Consider the following 12,099-nt stretch of genomic DNA (forward strand, 5'->3'; position numbering starts at 1 on the left):
CCGTAGGTTAGTGTCATTGGTCACGATAAGCATCAAAATGGTGCCGCTGTCGGGGAGTGGTTTCACGTGAAAATATAGTTAACTAGAGCTTTTTGTTCTTCTTAGTGTAGTTTTTACTAATTTTACTCTTAGTTTTGATTTTCTTTGTTTATTGTTTGTGTATGCAGGTTCTCTACCTAGAGCTAAAAGAGGGGTGGCCTCATGAAAATGAGGCAAACCTCACTAATGGAACTTGAGTGAGGAGTTGCATCGTGCTATGACGTTAAATAAGGCGCCTCTTGGGAGGCAACCCAAGGTCATAAATGTAGGATTTTACTTTTATAAATAATGGTGTGTTAATGTGGCAGGTTAAAAATGAGATAAGTGTGGAAAATTTCAAGTTGGCGAGCAACAGGTCCATTCAGCTATTCGCCTAATAGGTTGGCGAGCTCGACTGAATCCGCCGTTGGGCTCAATGCTAGTGCATTGCAGAGCCTGTAAAACTTGGCGAACTCGAAAAGCAGCTCGGCACATCGCCAACCTATTCGACGATCCTGATGCAGACCGTCGATTTTGCCCTCAGAAAATTGAAGATTTTGAAGAAAAGGGCGGAATAAAATACCGCTCGGCACTTCGCTGAGTGGTTCGGCAAGTGCGACTAACATCGCCGAATGAACAAGAACTGAATGGTTATATAAATGCCAAAGGTCAATTTTTTTAATCTCTCACTTTCCCTCATTTCAAACTCTCCAAAATCACACCAAAGGTATTATTTTCTAGATTTTCTCCTTAAATTAATATTTTATTTGGTGATTAGTGCTTGGGGTTGAATTTTTTTGCTGCCTAGCATTACAAAAGGCTATTTGATCGGCATCAAAGGTTAGTCTCTAAAACCCCAAATTTATTTTTGAAAATTTGGTACTCATTTGCAATGATCATATCGTATTTTCGTGTGCTGGTCCTTCTGAGGTTAATCCGAGGACTGATGCCCATATTCAGAGCACTACACCGATCACTGAGGCCCCGACAGATGGAGCGACTGCGTAGACAGGATTCCTCTTTACCTCCCTCTCTGTTTTTCTCTAATTTTACTTTTGGATACTTCCATTTGCATTTGAGGACAAATGTTTTTATTTGTGGTGGGGTGAGGCTCACCTTTGTGTGCTGTTTTGAATATTGTCTTGCGTACATATTTGGGTTGTTTTGTTTGAAATTGTTTTATACTGCTTGTGCAAATGTTTAAGCTTGTGGCTCCTTTTTGTTTTAAATTGCAAAGCGATTTTGACCCTTCCAAAAAAATTTATTTTTCAAAAATTGTCTCCACCTCTTGTGATTGGAAGTGGCTGTTCTCTTGCAAATTTGAGTCTCGATTTTGATCAATACCGATGACTTGAATAATGCTCTCAATTGAACAAACATGAATGCATGGCTACGAAGAGACCAAATGAAGTTACATAGACAATATGTGCACTTTTTGCATCTCGTTATGACTAGCCATTTATTGAATTGATTCTCTTGAGATGACTACGATGAGGCCAAATGAAGTTACATAGACAATATGTGCACTTTTTGCATCTCGTTATGACTAGCCATTTATTGAATTGATTCTCTTGAGATGACCGTTACACACTAGCGAACGTGTCTAGTCTTGTTTGACTGAAGTATCGATGCATTGTGGGATTAGCTTAGTTTGAACCTTGCATGAATAAACCTAGAATTTGCCTTGTTAGTCTGATTGATTTAGTAAAGGTGTACTTTTGAGATGATCTTAGGCAATTTTAAAGAGTGTGAGCCAATTTGACATATACCTCTTTTTGTGACCTACCTATGAGCGTGTGAAATTCTCTTGAACACCCTTTGAGACTTACCTTTCTTTGGAAAAACCTTGATAAACCCTAGACCTTACTTGATCCACTACCTATAATCCTCTTGATTTGTGGTTTAGTGAATAGCCAACTTAAGACAAAAAGCCTAAGTTGGGGGTGTGGTGAAAAGGAAAAGGAGAAGTCAAGAAGTGCTATAAGAAGTCTTCCTTAACCCATAAAAAAACAAAATATGTGGAATAAAGTACAGAAGAAATTTGGGTTCCAATGCAATTCATGGAAGGTGAATAAAAAGGTGACTTAGAAGCACTAGAAAAAGAATTGATAAAGGAGAGGAAGGGAATGTCTTGAGAATACCACATATCATGAGGAAAAAGTCACTAACCCTAAATGACCATACCTTTGCACTCATCCCCATTTCAAGCCTTAGAAAGACCTTTTTGATCTTGAGTAAGCCGGATCGAAAGTCGATTGGAAAATAAGGGCAAACCTATGGGTGAAAACATGCAGTGTGTTTCTCTTTTTGAGTGTGAGCGTTGTATATGATTCCTGACCTTAAATTGACTAATATTTGTGTGTGAATATGGAATCATTCTTTGTGCGAGGGCATTTAGATACTTTTGTTGAGCTTGAACTTGCACAATTAGCAAGTATTGCGAGCATGAGAATCTTTGGTGATGGTGGGTGTGTCACAATTTGAATATTTGAGTACACAATTGATCCTTGCATAAGTAAATTGAGTCTTGTTGTGTGCATTCATCATTTAGTCTTGCGTAGCACTATTTGAGGCACCATTTTTGATCGGCTGAACTTGAGTTTGCTTGAGGACAAACAAAAGTTTAAGTTGGGGGTATTGATGAGTCCACAAATTGTACTCATTTAAGGATTTATTTTAATGGAAATAGTGTCCTTGAATGCTTGCTTTATCTCAATATCTGATTAAAATGCTGAAGTTTCAGGTATTTGAAGTTTTAGTGGAAGCATGGACACTTAGGCGCAAAACGGAGCAAATGGGGCTGAAAAGAACAAGAAATGGAATCCTGCGGATCACCGAGTTTAACTTGGCGAGTCGCCAAAATGACATGAACTGCCCTTCGTTTTAGTACGTGAAGCCTTGAAGGAAGTGGATCAAAAGTAGAGGAAAAGAGCAGTCACCGAGTCGCCAATCAGTTCCGCGAAGCAGTACTGTACCCCCCAATGATCCAAAATGCAAGGATGCTAAAGGCAAGACACTGAAGGCGATGAGCTGACCAAAAGGTGGATCACCGAGTTCATCGGCGATCTTGACTGATGTCGCCGAACAATCCTCCGCAGCACAATCTGTGAAAACTATAAATACTAGTTAGAATTGTAGTCTTAAGATATTATGAGTGGAGTGGAACAATTATTATTATTATTTTTCACTTTAGAACATACTTTAGCTGATATTTTTCCCTCAAGTTTGGAGAGGGTTTTGTGGAGACTTGAAGGAAGGAGTTGTTCTTCCCCAAGTTAGAAGTGGGTCTTCTCTATTCATTTTTCTTTGCTTAATTCAATGTTTAATTTCTTATACCCAGTTGATTTCATTATCATGTTAGGTATAATTTCTTATTTCTTGATGAGTGGCTAAAAATCCCATTCTTGGGGTGTGATTTAGTAAATATGGGTTGATATTCTTGTTGGGTCTTGCTTGCTGATAGGTTAGAAGTATGTTAATAGTGATTTCACCTAGTGGTTGTGGTTTAATCTAAAGGGTTTGTAGTTGCAAATACAAAGCCACCCAATGGGTGTCCGAGAGGAACACATTTGAAACGGGGTAAGTTGCCTGAGAGGGAACTTATTTCCATTTAAAGCTTAACCTAGTCACTATTATTTTGCAAATGTCCTATCGAAAACATGTATCTAACAATTTATCTCAACCTGTATTGCGGTCACATCCCAAGAACTTTTCCCTATACTTGATTTTTTTTGTTTATTTTGCTGTTTTAGTACTAGTTACAATACTCCCTTTGATATTTGACACTTTTGTGTCGCCCCCTTTAATTTACAATGTCTTTTATCGCAAATGTCTTTAGCTACGACTAGTTAGAATGTAAATTCTATTTTTCTATCAATTCTGAAAACCGCTCCCTTGGGACACGATCCCAACCCTCGGTTGGGTTACTATATTATCAACAATCGTAGACACTCATATCGTAGGATAGTGTCGTTGGTCACAATAAGCATCAGGGAGCACTATGGCTTCTAGATTAAGAGACTTTGTGAGGATGAATCCTCTTATTTTTCTTGGCTCTAGAGTGGGAGAAGATCCCCAAGAATTCTTAGATGAGGTATATAAGATTGTTAGTGCTATGAGAGTGACTTCAATTGAGAAAGTGGAACTTGCTGCCTATCAATTGAAGGACGTAGCCCAAATTTGGTATACTGAATAGAAAGCCAATAGGCCGGTTGGAGCGGGTCCCATTGAATGGGAGTTGTTTAAGAAAGCATTCCTTCGTAGGTACTTTCCCCGTGAGAATAAGGAGTGTAAGGTTGATGAGTTTATAAACCTTAGACAAGGTAACATGAATGTGCAAGAGTACTCCTTAGGGTTTAACCAATTGTCAAAGTATGCCCCATCCTTGGTGTCCAACCCTAGAGATGAGATGAGTCATTTTGTTATCGGAGTATCCGACCTAGTAAAGGAAGAGTGCCATACGGCAATGCCTCATGATGAGATGAATATTTCTCGACCCATGGTCTATGCTCAATCTATTGAGGAGTCCAAGCTTAAGAGGGTGAATAGAGGTTTGAAGAGGGATAGGCTCAATGAGCAAGATAAATTTAGATTCAAGAAGAAAGCTCCTTACCAAGATTCTTCAAGTGTTCCTAAAGCTAATGAGGAGAAAGGTGGTGGATTTCAATTTTCTAAACCTCTTTGTTCTACTTGTGGGAAGAAACATTTTGGGAAGTGCTTAGCCGGCACTAGTGGGTGCTATGGTTGTGGAAAACATGATCACTAAGTGAGAAATTGTCCTACTCTTACGGGTAGAGGAAGGGAGGCCAAGAAAGCTTCTCTTAATGACCCAAATCTTGATGCTCAAAAGAAGACTCGTTTCTATGCTCTTCAAGCTAACAAGGACAAGAGAGCTAATTCGGATGATGGTGCCGGTAAGTTATAGTTCGTTGTTTTGTGATGAGATCCTTATGTGTTTTTCATGTTGTCCTTAGTTGGGTTTTCTTCTAAATGGGGGATGGTATGTTGAATAGTAAGGTTGTTGAGAGTGTTTATATACTCATCCCTTTCCTTCTATTCTTATTCAAGCTTGTGACCAAGAGTTCCTAGTAGCTTGTTGCATGTTATGGAGTCATGTGTGAATTTGTGTTTCCATGGATTCCTTATGTTATGCATGTTCTAGTTGAATTCTTGTTAAATGAGAAAATGAGTTTTCACGAATTGTGTTCCTCATTTTTATATGCATCTATGATGAGTTGCCTAAATGTTGCATGAGTTGACTTGTTGAGCATGCTTAGATGTGTTCTTGAAGATGTTGCATAATTGTGCTTCTATGTGAAAATTTCACAATGTCCTTAATGATGTTGTGATGACCATGATATGATGTGGAGAAGGAAGTTCCTCCAATGAAATGAAAAATGTTAAGGTTTGATGTATAAGGAGTTGGTAGATGTATTACTACTTTCTTGAACTGCATGAAGTTGTTTGAGCCTTTTTATGTGGAGTGGATGTTCCTCCTAGCTATGTGTATTGTATATAATTTTTTATGTATGATTGTGGGCTGCTAATCTTGAGTTGTTACCCTTAATGTTTTTAAGTGTCATTTGAGGACAAATGTTCACAAGTAGGGGGATAATGTAACAATCCTAAAAAAAATAATAGGATGAACTAGAGCTTGGCATGTGTTTTGGAAGTTGGTAACTTGTTAAAATGATGAGTTTTGGCTTTTAAAGTTTAGTTTGAAGATTTTTGAGGTCAAACGTCAAGGGACGACCATGATGTTCAAAAACTAGTCTTTTGGTGCTAGTATGTTCTAGTGTGTTGTCATTGAAGTTGGTGTGTTGTTTGAGGTCTAAAACTTGCAGAAGTGACCCTAGTACCTAGATTGACATGTGTAGGGGTTAAACGTCTGAGTACGACTCCCCAAGGACTTATCCTAGGGATCCTTAGCTCCCATGGCCAAGTCTCAGTCACCAACTACGGACCAACAGGACGCTCCGTAAGCCCACCTACGGTCCGTAGATGGGGGTCTCGTAAGTCACCCCTGCATTCTGTCAAGTTTCGGCCAACTTGAGGGGTGAGTTGGTAAATTCACCCCATGGTCCTACTAAGACATGGACGGTTATTTTATCTATTTTTAGGTATTTTAAGTATATTAACTATTTCCCTATTTAGAATTCATTCTTCAAATTAAACCCTCTCCTCCCAAAAAGGTTCTCTCTAGAACTCCATTGAAGGTCAAGGTGAAGATCAAGCTAGGGCTGTGGATTTTCAAGGGTTTCTTCTTCAATTTCATTTGGGTTCATCAAGGTTAAGGTATGGTGATCCTTTATCTAGGGCAAGCTTCACCCTAGAGTCAATTTTAAAATAGTTTTCAAGTTTCCAATGTTTATGAAAAACCCTAATTCTTACTCAAACTCATGTTTTCTTGCATCCAATGATTTCAATTGATAAGATATGATTATGTTGATGTTTAATTGATGATTTTAAGATGAAAAACTCTATGAAGCCATGATTTCACTAAACTCTTAAATTTGCCTTATGAATTGGGTTTTATGGTTATGATTGGATGATGATGGAATTGTTCTTAGATTGAATTGTATTATTGATTTCTATTGTTGTCTATACCTAATTATGGTGAATTGTTGGGGAATTGAGTAATGGTGATTATGGCTTTGGAGAATGGTAAGTTGACCTAACTTCATGTTATAGTAGAATTGTTCTTGTATGGATTGATCCAGTTGAAAGTGGAGGTGGTTATGTATTGAATGTGTTGTGATTTGTCCATGAAGGCATTATATGGTGAATTGAAGTGTTATCGTGTTATTTTATAGATGGTTGTATAATGTGAAGGTGTTTATGTGATCTCAATTATGATCTTGTGTGTAGTATTATTGTATTGTGATGGAAAGTATGTTCTCTGTTAATGATCATGTATGAGGTTGATCTAATGTGAAAGGTCCTCCTAGTATTGTAATGTAATCTTGGACATTGATTTGGTAGGCCTAGGGCATCCTCCTCCTTTTGTAATTGAATGTGATGTGATGAATGTATCTTAGGATCGGTAGACCAAATGTGGTATCCCTTCCATGATGTGTGATTGATGTCTTGAATTGGTAGACCTAGTATAGGTGCCCTTTCATGAATGAATGAGTAATGACCTTGAATCGGTAAACCCAATGTAGAAGGCACCCTTCTTGGAAAGTCATGAGCTATCCTTAATGTATCTTTAATCGGAAGACCTAGTGAAAGGACCCTATCTTGTGTAATGTACTTTGGGTCGGTAGACCTAGTAATGGTAGCCCTCTCAAGTACAATGAATGTGAATGAAATACTCTATGGGAATGGAGGCTAAGCACCGAGTGGATAGGGTTAGATGGAAACTCTCCCAATGATAGGCTAGAGTTCCAATGAACATCTTCCTACCCCAGAACTATGTGCCCACATAGGAGATATATTAGCTAGTCGTCTACACCAACGCTATAATATCATCTAGTTCTACCTTAGGCATGTAGAACACCTCTTTTCGGTGTGGGGGTAGAACACCGGATTCTTTGTCTAGCTCTCATGGTCTATATTGTTTAATGCCTATTCCCATCATGTGGGATGTGCACTCTAGTTATTGGATAGACTCTACAATGTGTAGGTAGTAGTATGGGATGCTATCTACACATGGCACGAGTAGGCTTTGAAGATACTAAAGTGAGTTCCCTAAGCCTTAATGGCTAATGAGTGAAAGTCCTCTAAAGGAATGAATGTGTTCTAAATGGCTTAATGAAGATGTTGACTTATTATCTAAATGAAATGATGAATGAGTAGCTTATATTGATGAAATGATTACTTAGCATGTTTTGTATAAATGGAAAGGTTCTTGTCTATTGTAGGCTTGAGGAATACCTAGGTGTCGTATGAAGAGGTTGTATGGGAGGCCACTTCATGTCTTACTTAGGTGTCAGGTCCTAAGAGGTTGAATGGCTTATTGATGTATGTACTTATGGGTTATATGTGGTTCTTGCCTAAATGTGATGTATGAGACTTTATATATTGAATGTGATGATTATTATGCGTTAATATCATGTTATGAAGATTTTATCAAAAATGGCATACAAGTATGATTTTAACTCAAATGTCCTTTTTAACATGTTTTTGCATGGTCATCATACTTAGTGCTTAATTGTGCTAACCCCATTCTTTATTTTTTACAAAGTGTAGGTTCCGGCAAGTGATAGCAATTCTCTAGTGAAGATTAGGATTAGAAGTTCTCTCAAGACCTATCTTGGTATGTCCTCATATGTTCGAGGACAAGGATTCTATGTTCTAGTTTTGTATTGAGACTCTTGTAATAGACTTTGCATTTTCGATTGTATAATGGGCCGTGACCCTATCTTGTATGTTTGTCCAAGGATGGCCATGTGAGACTTAGTCTTCCGCTGTCTTTGAAAGATGTTTAACAAGATTTTAAATAGTTGGTTTTAAATAAAGTTCTAATTCCACACTATTTTCTATTATCTATGCAATGAATGAGCTAAGAGGCTTGTATTAGACCTCTTCGAGGTCGAGTACGTCATGTTACGACTAGGGGGTGCTCTCAGGTCGTGACAGGAAGAAAGCATGAAACTGCGTCCACGTGAGCAGGGGAAAGACTGGCGATCTGCATTCCACATAGGCCCTCCACCACTGCTTAGCCTCACCTTGAAACTGGAAGGTCACGAACTCTACTCCATGCTGGTGTGCAATGCCTAACTTGTGAAGCCTCTCATAGAAATCCAGAATGAACTCATAGGCATCCTCACTCTCAAAACCATGGAACACAGGTGGCTTCACTTAGTCAAAATCTAATGCTCAGTACCAGTCATCGCAAGAACCAATAGGGGACGAAAGAAGGCATCAGTGTCTAATGCTCCATCCACCTTGGGAATAGTAGCAGCAATAGGGCGGTTGACTCGAGGTTGAGCAGCTTGGAGTATGGGAAGGACTCAAGGGCAGACCAACCCCTTCAGAAAAGTCATGATCTACTGAGCTAACACTGGGTCTAAGGGAGGAATGCCGGTATTCTCAGCCTGTGCATCCTTGTCTGGTCCAACATCCTCCTCGCATTCGATCTCTACAGTCTCTTCCACCTCTTTTTGGGCTGCAGGAGGGGCCTCTTCCCTGGGAACATTCTCAAGTGGTGCTCGACCCCTGGCAGGTGCTACCCTTCCTCGACCTCTGCCCCTTTCTCTCCCTCTACCCCTGACTTGGCCACAACCTCGTGCCGCGGGCCCCTCTGCTGGCTCATTGATGGGAGCTACGGGTCTGATGATGTTGTATATCGCGTGTTAACCATCCTCAAACAGAAGAATGAAAGAGATTAGATACCAATTTGGATCATCAGATACCAATTGGAATGAAGTCATATAACGAAAGGAAAAGAAGATAGAGAGATTTCCTAAAATCCTGTAGCCTCTCAAAGAAAAGTACAGATGTCTCCGTACCGTTCCACAAGACTCTACTAGACTCGTTTTGATACAATAAGATCAACGAACCTAGGGCTTCGATACCAACTTTGTCACAACCAAGACCGCCGTGATTGACACCCATACTAATCCTCCGTTGGGAGAACCATTACTACACCTCGAGTAAACAACTTAAAGGAACTAAACCATTTAATGTTACGGAAGCAGGTTTAAATGACAACTAAATAATGAGTTCCCATAAACTCCAAAGTTTAACAAAACCACCAAACATGACTATCACGGAAATTCAACCCTTAGAACTTGAAAGTCATTGTACCAAAACTCTACCAATCAACAAGTCTAAGGAAAAAAAATGTGTAACTCCAAAACTAAACATAAGCAAAATGTTTGAATGAATAAATAGCCTGAGTCCAAAAGAATGGACTAAACTAATGATAGCTCCATGGCAGCCTGAAATAACTGGCTCACCCTAGAATCCGGTCTCGGTCAATGATCTCCTAACTGAGGTCTGTCAGTAACCCCCTGAAGATTCCATGTACTCAACAAAGAAAGAACAAATGTAGTATCAGTACATGAAACCACAGTGTACTGATAGGATCACGCGGCTACTTCCAGTCAGCGAAAAATACACAAGTAATTATAACACAGTAAAACACACATATACATAATGCATAATTCAGTTATCATTCAGGAGCAACATACAATTTCCCAATATCAATGACAAGTAGATATGAACGTAATAATCACAAGTGGTCCTCTCATGGAACCCATACCCAAACTGTTAGTGTGTCGGAACGTGACACCCGATCCAATATACATATGTCGAAATGTGGTACTCGGTCCAATATATTTGTTGGAATGTGACACTAGATCTAATATATGTGTTGGAATGTGACACCCGATCCAATATATGTGTCAGAACATGACACCCAATCCAGTCAGCACAACCACAGTCACAAACACACCCATAATGAACAGTGCTCATAATCATACAATCAAGTAATAGGTTTATGGCATGTAATTGTTCACACATAACCATTTCATTAGATTTGATTCACATTCCCTATTCACATACATGCACACATACAATGAAGCAATTAACCGACATATATCACACAAAAAGAAATCGAACCATCACCTACCTCGAAATCAAGCTGGAATACTCCTAAGACACGTGAACCTTCCCTTTCCAGAATCTTTTAGCTCTTTCTAGATCTAAAACAAGCAATTAATGCAAGGATCACTAAACAAAGTCTAATTTACCTAGATAATAACAAAAATTATTACCCAAGGCCAAACCCATGATCCTAATGTTCAACAAGGGCTTTTCCCACCATTAACTTCAGGCCGAAACCCTCCCCCAACGATAATTACCCAAGGTTCTAAGTTCTAAGAATAGAAATACAGATTAGGGGAGTAATTACATTATCTTTAGCACTAGAATTCGTGGGAATCTGATAAGAAATTGCTCTGGGTCGCCCCTTAGCTCTGAAGAATGAAGTTTTGCAGAAAATAACGAAATTGGGGTTTTACTCTAGTTTAAGTAGAGACTGTCCCGCCACAGCGGGCCCCACCCCGCCATAGTGGCCCTATTTCCAAGCTCCCATTTCTCAACACATCTTCAACCCTTGACGTTCTAAAACTACCATTTCACGCCAAAATCAATTTTGGAAGTTTTACTACCCCAAATTCGATGTTGTAAAGCTGTACAAGCTTTTAACATCTTGGATATCCACTCACGTGATAAAACTCATAATTGAATCCCCCATCTATTACCAGATTTCCCTAGACCTCACCTGACTCAAATTTCATCCAAATTTGACCCAAAATGTCTATATTCTGCACTTTTCAACTTTGAGAGCTAAGCAACGACCCAGATGAATTCTTCACCATTTTTCACCATTCTTGAGGCTAAAGGTAAGGTTTTTACTCCCCGAATCTACATTTTGATCCATAGAACTTAGTTTCTTGGGTAATTATCGATGGGGAAGGGTTTTGATCTATGATTTATGGTAGAAGAAACCCTTATATGGGTATGGGGATCAAGGGTTTGGCCTAGGGTTGATAATGTTGATTATAATTTGGGCAATTAGGCCTCGTTTATTGATCCTTGCGTTAATTGTATGTTTTTAGATCATGAACAAGCGAGAAGAATCCGAAAAGGGAAGATTCAAGTGCCTTAGGGGATTCAAGCTTGGATTCGAGGTAGGTAATTGTTGTGATTTCATGTTGGTGTGATATATGTTTGTAATTGCTTATTATAATGCATGTATGTATCTGAATGTTGCATTATTGATCACCCTAATTGTAAATGAGGATAATTCAATGATTGTATGCCATGAATCACATCTTGTTGTATGATTATGAGAATATACATTGTGATTGTGGTTGTGGTTTGTTGAATGGATAGGGTATTGCATTCCGACACACTAACTTGGATCAGTTGCCATGTTCCGGCAAAAACATGGAATCGGTTGACACGTTCCGGCATAAACATGGGATCGGTTGCCACGTTCTGGCATAAACATTGGATCGGGTACCACGTTCCGATGTGCTAACAATTTGGGTGTGAGTTCCATGAGAGGACCATTGAATTGGGTTGTGTATCTATACTATGCATAAAAACCATTGAAACATGTATAAAAGG

This window comes from Solanum tuberosum, unplaced genomic scaffold (genome assembly GCF_000226075.1).
Source record: "Solanum tuberosum cultivar DM 1-3 516 R44 unplaced genomic scaffold, SolTub_3.0 scf00015, whole genome shotgun sequence".
Classification (NCBI taxonomy): domain Eukaryota; kingdom Viridiplantae; phylum Streptophyta; class Magnoliopsida; order Solanales; family Solanaceae; genus Solanum; species Solanum tuberosum.